Source organism: Nerophis ophidion, linkage group LG03 (genome assembly GCF_033978795.1).
Source record: "Nerophis ophidion isolate RoL-2023_Sa linkage group LG03, RoL_Noph_v1.0, whole genome shotgun sequence".
Lineage (NCBI taxonomy): Eukaryota > Metazoa > Chordata > Actinopteri > Syngnathiformes > Syngnathidae > Nerophis > Nerophis ophidion.
The window spans coordinates 24,689,236-24,697,979 of NC_084613.1; the positions used below are offsets into that span (position 1 = coordinate 24,689,236).

The following is an 8,744-nucleotide window of genomic DNA, read 5'->3' on the forward strand; positions in this document are numbered from 1 at the left end:
AAGAGTGAATCTACAATAGGCAAGCAGCTTGGCGTGAAAAAATCAACTGTGGGAGCAATTATCAGAAAATGGAAGACATACAAGACCAATTATAATCTCCGTCGATCTGGGTCTCCGAGCAAGATCTCATACCGTGGGGTCAAAATGATCATGAGAACGGTGAGCAAAAATCCCAAAACCACACGGGGGGACCTGGTGAATGACTTGCAGAGAGCTGGGACCAAAGTAACAAAGGTTACCATCAGTAACACACTATGCCGACAGGGAATCAAATCCTGCAGTACCAGACGTGTCCCCCTTTTTAAGCCAGTGCATGTCCAGGCCCGTCTGAAGTTTGCCAGAGAGCACATGGACGATACAGCAGAGGATTGGGGAAATGTGATGTGGTCAGATGAAACCAAAATAGTACTTTTTGGTATAAACTCAACTTGTCGTGTTTGGAGGAAGAAGAATACTGAGTTGCATTCCAAGAACACCGTATCTACTGTGAAGCATGGGGGTGGAAACATCATGCTTTGGGGCTGTTTTTCTGCTAAGGGGACAGGACGACTGATCCGTGTTAAGGAAAGAATGAATGAGGCCATGTATCGTGAGATTTTGAGCCAAAACCTCCTTCCATCAGTGAGAGCTGTGAAGATGAAACGTGGCTGGGTCTTCCAGCTAACAATGATCCCAAACACACTGCCCGGGCAACAAAGGAGTGGCTCTGTAAGAAACATTTGAAAGTCCTGGAGTGGCTTAGCCAGTCTCCAGACCTCAACCCCATAGAAAATCTGTGGAGGGAGTTGAAAGTCTGTGTTGCTCGGCGACAGCCCCAAAACATCACTGCTCTCGAGAAGATCTGCATAGAGGAATGGGCCAAAATACCAGCTGCTGTGTGTGCAAACCTGGTAAAGACCTATAGTAATTTTTTGACCTCTGTTATTGCCAACAAAGGTTGTATTACAAAGTATTGAGTTGAATTTTTATTGTTGACCACATACTTATTTTCCACCATAATTAAAAAAAAAAAATTCTTTAAAATTCCTACAATGTGAATTCCTGGATTTTTCACATTGTCTCTCACAGTTTAAGTGTAGCTATGATGAAAATTACAGACCTCTGTCATCATTTTAAATGGGAGAACTTGCACAATCGGTGGCTGACTAAATACGTTTATGCCCCACTGTATATACATATATATATACACACACACACGTGTATATATATATATATGTATATATATATATATATATCATATATATGTGTATATATATAAATATATATGTATATATACACACACACACATAAATATATCTACACATACACACATAAATATATCTACACATATATATATATATATATATATATATATATATATATATATATATATATATATATATATACAGTATATATACACACACACACATATATATATATATATACATATACACACATACATATACACCCACACATATATATATATATATATATATACATATATATATACATATATATACACACACACACACATACATATATATATATATATATTAGGGCTGGGCAACGATTAAAAATTTTAATCGAAGTTAATCACACTATTTCTCCGATTAATCGCGATTAACTGCATTGTATACGCAAAGCCCAATAATGAATTCAAAAGTAGTGTGTAATGCACCTTTATTGGAATATTCTCCCACATGAACAAAAGCGCCAAAACATTTGTTGTGCAAACACAATTTAAATCAGTCCTTGTTAAACAGTAGCAGTTAAATAGCATATTTTATGACAATCAACTCAAAAAATTTAAATAAAAACATTTAAGCTTATTGCCACTGCCAGGGTATTTAAGTTATCCTGTTATGGAAAATAAATATAATCTACATACAAATCTCTGAGCCACAATTATAACATCCGAACAGGCAATTTCTGAGGTAACAGCAGAAACATTTTTTTTATCAGGGATCTTATGTTTAAAAAACCTATATTATAGGTAGTGGGCTGTTTTAGGGAATTTTTGATCAAATTATCCGTAGTAGCAATATTAATAATGTTGTGTTTATTCTGCGTAGTGCACTTAAAATAATTATGACCATTTGCGTAGTGCACATAAAATAATTATGACCATATCTAGGAATTGATATGATGGGAATTTTCCGATTGTTTGCTTGGTGCTTTGATAAACTGAACGCATATACATGGTACTATTTGTGATGTTATGAGCCAGGGAAAAAAAGAACTACCCTACCCAGCATGCAACAGGAGTGACGAGCATGCGCGGTAGCCCGGTATAGGTTGTGTCGCCATGACGGCATCTTGTATGTTGTGATATGCACGCTCTGAAAGCAAACGTTAAGAACTCAGCCAACACTCCTCGTCTGCATTATTCATAAATAGACAGACAACACAAATACTCCGCTGCTTCACAAGCCGCCGGATATAGCCGCCAAAGTATTCCCATGCTAGCTAGCCGGTCTAGCGAGCACGCGTCATTCAGTCCAAAACGGCCCGATCTATCCACATTCAGAATTGTCTGGCGGTCGTAAGTGATCCCGGAGTGACCACGCTGTAAGCCAGCCATGAAATTTGCAGAATTGTCCGGTATTTTTGCCAAATGTTCCATCTTTACCAAGAGCCCCTCCACGCCGAAGTACATCCGGGAGATGCCATCTTGTTAAGAAAAGGGGTTAACAAAATAAAAGCATGTAAACAACATACGCAAATGTGCGATAAAATAATTGTCGGCGTTAATAGATTGATGAGTTAACGCGTAATTAACGCATTAATTTGCCCACCCCTAATATATATATATATATATATATATATACTCAGACAGACACATACATATAAATGCTTTTTCTCTCTATGACACTCATCGAGGCTGGACGCTCCCCTTTCCTCTCCTTTATCTCTCCCGCTTGCTTCTTTGTTTTGTCTTGTCTTAACTTTCTTGTTGCCTCTTTTTGCACTGCTCTCCAAATCTAAACATTGGAACTATTTAACTGGCCTCAACAAAATTGACAAGATCTTGGGTTTGGGGGAACCAGCTGTCGTGACGAAGCGGTTGTTGCTGGACACACGACGGACTCTTGGGAGAAGAAGGAGTGCCGCGTGCCTGGCGACCCTTTTCTGTCGAGGACGTGAACATATCCACCTATTCGGAATTATGACAACAGGACATCTGCTGATTGGAGTAAGCGTTGCTCTGGTTTGTCGACAAATTGGAAGTTGATGGCAGTCTTCCAAGTACCCCAAAGCTGCCACAAATGATTGGAGGATGCGGGAAGAACTGTGGATTACATCGGACTGTCTACCCCACAGTTTTGAGGACCAGTCATAGGCAATTTAGAGTGAAAAGCAAATTTTACTTTCACACGCATAAAAATCATTGTAACTTGGATTGTTTCCCTAGCTTCGAGACTCTCCAGAAAGACAGCGCAGCGAAGACACAACAAACTCCCTTCTTGTCTTTCATGGACACACACCTGTTATTGACTTTGGACTAGCGACTGCAATACATCAAGGTTGCGGAACAGAGACACACTACGGGCTTACACACACACACACACATACACACACACACACAAAAATATACCCCCCACATACACACCCTATCCCCCCCCAACCCAACGCCCTCGACGCAAATCCCATAGGGGTGATGAATGGATGGTCAGCGCCTGAGAGCTGCGGCCTACCACCATGACCTTGAACTACCTTCCCTCTGTTGCTAGATATCTCGAGATGTATGTTGTAATATGTATATGTGCTTTGCTATGGAGGTTTTTTCCCACTCCAGACTGGGCCCCCTTAGGAGCCCAGTGTGGATTGTATTTTTTTACTCATCCTTCCCCAGCGTTTAACTTTTTCCCATCTTTTACGGGGCGCCTTATGGCGACCCATCAGCGTTCTTGTTCTGTAACCCTGTACACTGTTTGTTTGTCTAATCTTGAACAGGTTTGTGCTGAAAACAATGTTTTGTTGTACTTGTGCAATGACAATGAAGACCTATCCAATATATATTCCTATATACACATATACTGTATATATACATATATATACCGTATTTTTCAGACTATAAGTCGCAGTTTTTTTCATAGTTTGGCCGGGGGTGCGACTTATACACAGGAGCGACTTATGAATGAAATTATTAACCCATTACCGTAAAATATCAAATAATATTATTTAGCTCATTCACGTAAGAGACTAAACATAAGATTTCATGGGATTTATTGATTAGGAGAGACAGATTGTTTGGTAAAGGTATAGCATGTTCTATATGTTATAGTTATTTGAATGACTCTTATAATATGTTACGTTAACATACCAGGCACCTTCTCAGTTGGTTATTTATGCCTCATATAAATTACACTTATTCAGCCTGTTGTACACTATTCTTTATTTATTTTAAATTGCCTTTCAAATGTCTATGCTTGGTGTTAGATTTTATCAAATACATTTCCCCAAAAAATGTGACTTATATATGTTTTTATCCTTCTTTATTGTACATTTTCGGACGGCGAGACTTATACTCCGAAAAATACGGTACATATATACAAACCACTTTTCCATATGAGTTGGGAAATTGTGTTAGATGTAGATATAAACGGAATACAATGATTTGCAAAACCTTTTCAACCCATTTTCAGTTGAATGCATTACAAAGACAAGATATTTGATGTTCCAACTCATAAACTTTTTTTTTTTTGCAAATAATAATTAACTTAGAATTTCATGGCTGCAACAGGTGCCAAAGTAGTTGGGAAAGGGCATGTTGACCACTGTGTTACATCACCTTTTCTTTTAACAACACTCAATAAACGTTTGGGAACTGAGGAAACTAATTGTTGAAGCTTTGAAGGTGGAATTCTTTCCCATTCTTGTTTTATGTAGAGCTTTAGTCGTTCAACAGTCCAGGGTGTCTGCTGTCATATTTTACGCTTCATAATGTGCCACACATTTTCGATGGGAGACAGGTTTGGACTGGAGGCAGGCCGGGAAAGTACCTGCACTCTTTTACTATGAAACCACGCTGTTGTAACACATGGCTTGGCATTGTCTTGCTGAAATAAGCAGGGGCGTCCATGATAACGTTGCTTGGATGACAACATATGTTGCTCCAAAACCTGTATGGACCATTCAGCATTAATGGTGCCTTCACATATGTGTAAGTTACCCATGCTTTGGGCACTAATACACCCCCATACCATCACAGATGCTGGCTTTTGAACTTCACGCCTGTAACAATCCGGTTGGTTATTTTTCTCTTTGTTCCGGGGGACACCACGTCCACAGTTTTCAAATATAATTTGAAATGTGGACTCATCAGACCACAGAACACTTTTCCACTTTGCATCAGTCCATCTTAGATGAGCTCGGGCCCAGCGAAGCCAGCGGTGTTCCTTGGTGTTGTTGATAAATGGGTTTTGCTTTGCATAGCAGAGTTTTAACTTACACTTACAGATGTGGCAACCAACTGTAGTTACTGACAGTCGTTTTATGAAGTGTTCCTGAGCCCATGTGGTGATATCCTTTACACGCTGATGTCTGTTTTTGATGCACTACCGCCTGAAGGATCAACGGTCCGTAGTATCATCGCTTACGTGCAGAGATTTCTCCAGATTCTCTGAACCTTTTGATGATTTTACGGACCGTAGATGGTAAAATCCCCAAATTGTGAATTACTTAGCATTTTATGGAAGCTGCTTTTATACGCAATCATGGCACCCCCCTGTTCCCAATTAGCCTGCACAACTGTGGGATGTTCCAAATAAGTGTTTGATGAGAATTTCTCAACCTTATCAGTATTTATTACCACCTTTACCAACTTCTTTGTCACGTGTTGCTGGCATCAAATTCTAAAGCTAATGATTATTTGCAAAAATTTTTTTTTTTTATCAGTTTGAACATCAAATGTTGTCTTTGTAGCATGTTCAACTGAATATGGGTTGAAAATGATTTGCACATCATTGTATTCCGCTTATATTCACATCTAACACAATTTCCCAACTCATATGGAAACGGGGTTTGTATATACATATATACATACATATATATACAGTGGGGCAAAAACGTATTTAGTCAGCCACCGATTGTGCAAGTTCTCCCACTTAAAATGATGACAGAGGTCTGTAATTTTCATTATAGCTACACTTCAACTGTGAGAGACAGAATGTGAAAATAAAAATCCAGGAATTCACATTGTGGGAATTTTAAAGAAATTATTTGTAAATTATGGTGGAAAATAATTATTTGGTCAATAACAAAAATTCAACTCAATACTTTGTAATATAACCTTTGTTGGCAATAACAGAGGTCAAACGATTACTATAGGTCTTTACCAGGTTTGCACACACAGTAGCTGGTATTTTGGCCCATTCCTCTATGCAGATCTTCTCGAGAGCAGTTATGTTTTGGGGCTGTTGCCGAGCAACATGGACTTTCAACTCCCTCCACAGTTTTTATATGGGGTTGAGGTCTGGAGACTGGCTAGGCCACTCCAGGACTTTCAAATGCTTCTTAACATGCTGCTTCCACCCCCATGCTTCACAGTAGGTATGGTGTTCTTGGGATGCAACACATTATTCTTCTTCCTCCAAACACGACGAGTTGAGTTTATACCAAAAAGTTCTATTTTGGTTTCATCTGACCACGTGACATTCTCCCAATCCTCTGCTGTATCATCCATGTGCTCTCTGGCAAACTTCAGACGGACCTGGACATGCACTGGCTTAAGCAGGGGGAAACATCTGGCACTGCAGGATTTGATTCCCTGTCAGCGTAGTGTGTTACTGATGGTAACTAGGGTTGAGTATCGAGTATTGATTCGAACCAGGACTAACTTTCCGATTCTCTCGGAATCGTTCAAAAGTTTAAATTTCGGTTCCTGGTTTCGATACCCAGTCCGCCGACCGGAAAAAGAACCCGCTGAACACCAACGAAGAAGCGCCCACCGCCGGAAGTGTTAGTATAGCCGAGCCTATGTAGCCGAGCGTCGGCGGTCGAAAGTGTGGCTTTATTTTACTAAAAAAAAAAAGGAATATCGGCGAAATGTAACACGTGCGACAGGACTGTTTCGTGCTTAGGAGGGTGCACGTCGAACATGATGAAGCACATCCGAGTTCATGGAGTACAAATAAATAAGTGTCCCGTCTTCGACGCGCTGCGCCGACCGTCCTCCTCTGCCTCTTCCTCTGGCTCCGACGCCCAGCCTGGCACCTCGGTGACTGCACTGCAGTCCGAATCCGGTAAGTAAAACAATATATATGCAATAAAAAATGTGTTTTGCACCAACGTTGAGGCAGCTAACAAATTAGCCCGTGTGTTTTTTCATAGACAATTTACAACCTGCTACCCAGGCTCCACGATGTGCTCAGCGTACTCCGTTCACCGTAGCGGCAATGGGGAAGATGTCGGTGCCACAGACGGAAGAGTGCCACAGAAAGGTCACTGCCCACATAGTCAAACTGCATCCCTTTTCAGCGGTGGAATCTCCAACATTTAGGTTAGTTAAGCAATAACGTTAGAGCTAAGCTAATTGATACAGGGCTAAACAGTAACAGCAACATTACATGTTTTTTTATGTTTGCAGGGATATGGTAAAAACTCTCAACCCAAAATACATACCACCTTCCAGGGACTACCTGGCAAACACATTGATCCCGGCATGGTACAAGAAGAATCGGAATCGAGAATCTTCAGGAATCGGAATCGAAACAAAGAATCGGAATCGTTCGAATTCAAACGATACCCAACCCTAATGGTAACCTTTGTTACTTTGGTCCCAGCTCTCTGCAGGTCATTCACCAGGTCCCCCCGTGTGGTTCTGGGATTTTTGCTCACCATTTTGACCCCACGGGATGAGATCTTGCGTGGAACCCCAGATCGAGGGAGATTATCAGTGGTCTTGTATGTCTTCCATTTTCTGAAAATTGCTCCCACAGTTGATTTTTTCACACCAAGCTGCTTGTCTATTGTAGATTCAATTCACTCTTCCCAGTCTGGTGCAGGTCTATAATTCTTTTCCTGGTGTCCTTCGACAGCTCTTTGGTCTTGGCCATAGTGGAGTTTGGAGTCTGACTGTTTGAGGCTGTGGACAGGTGTCTTTTATACAGAAAACGAGTTCAAACAAGTAACGAGTGGAGGACAGAAGAGCTTCTTAAATAAGAAGTTACAGGTCTGTGAGAGCCAGAGATCTTCCTTGTTTGAAGTGACCAAATACTTATTTTCCACCATAATTTACAAATAAATGCTTTAAAATTCCTACAATGTGAATTCCTGGATTTTTTTTTCACATTCTGTATCTCACAGTTCAAGTGTACCTATGATGAAAATTATAGACCTCTGTCATCATTTTAAGTGGGAGAACTTGCACAATCGGTGGCTGACTAAATACTTTTTTGCCCCACTGTATATATACACAAACACACACATATATATATATATGTATATATATATATACACACACACACACACACATACATATATATATATATATATATATATACATACATACACACACACACACACACACACACACACACACACACACACACACACACACACACACACAGTGAAGAAATTAAGCATTTGAACACCCTGCTATTTTGCAAGTTCTCCCACTTAGAAATCATGGAGGGGTCTGAAATTTTTACAGTAGGTGCATGTCCACAGTATGAGATAACCTAAAAAGAAAAATCCAGAAATCACACACTATGATTTTTTAACAAATTATTTGTGTTATAAAGTTGAAAATAAGTATTTGAACA

The 8,744-nt window shown here is 40.0% G+C and overlaps 1 protein-coding gene across 7 annotated transcripts in view; it reads right to left on the reverse strand.

The window, feature by feature from the left end:
* The window catches only part of ambra1b (autophagy/beclin-1 regulator 1b), a 35,346-nt gene that overhangs the window by 12,579 nt on the left and 14,023 nt on the right, over positions 1–8,744 (reverse strand). The window lies entirely within an intron of this gene.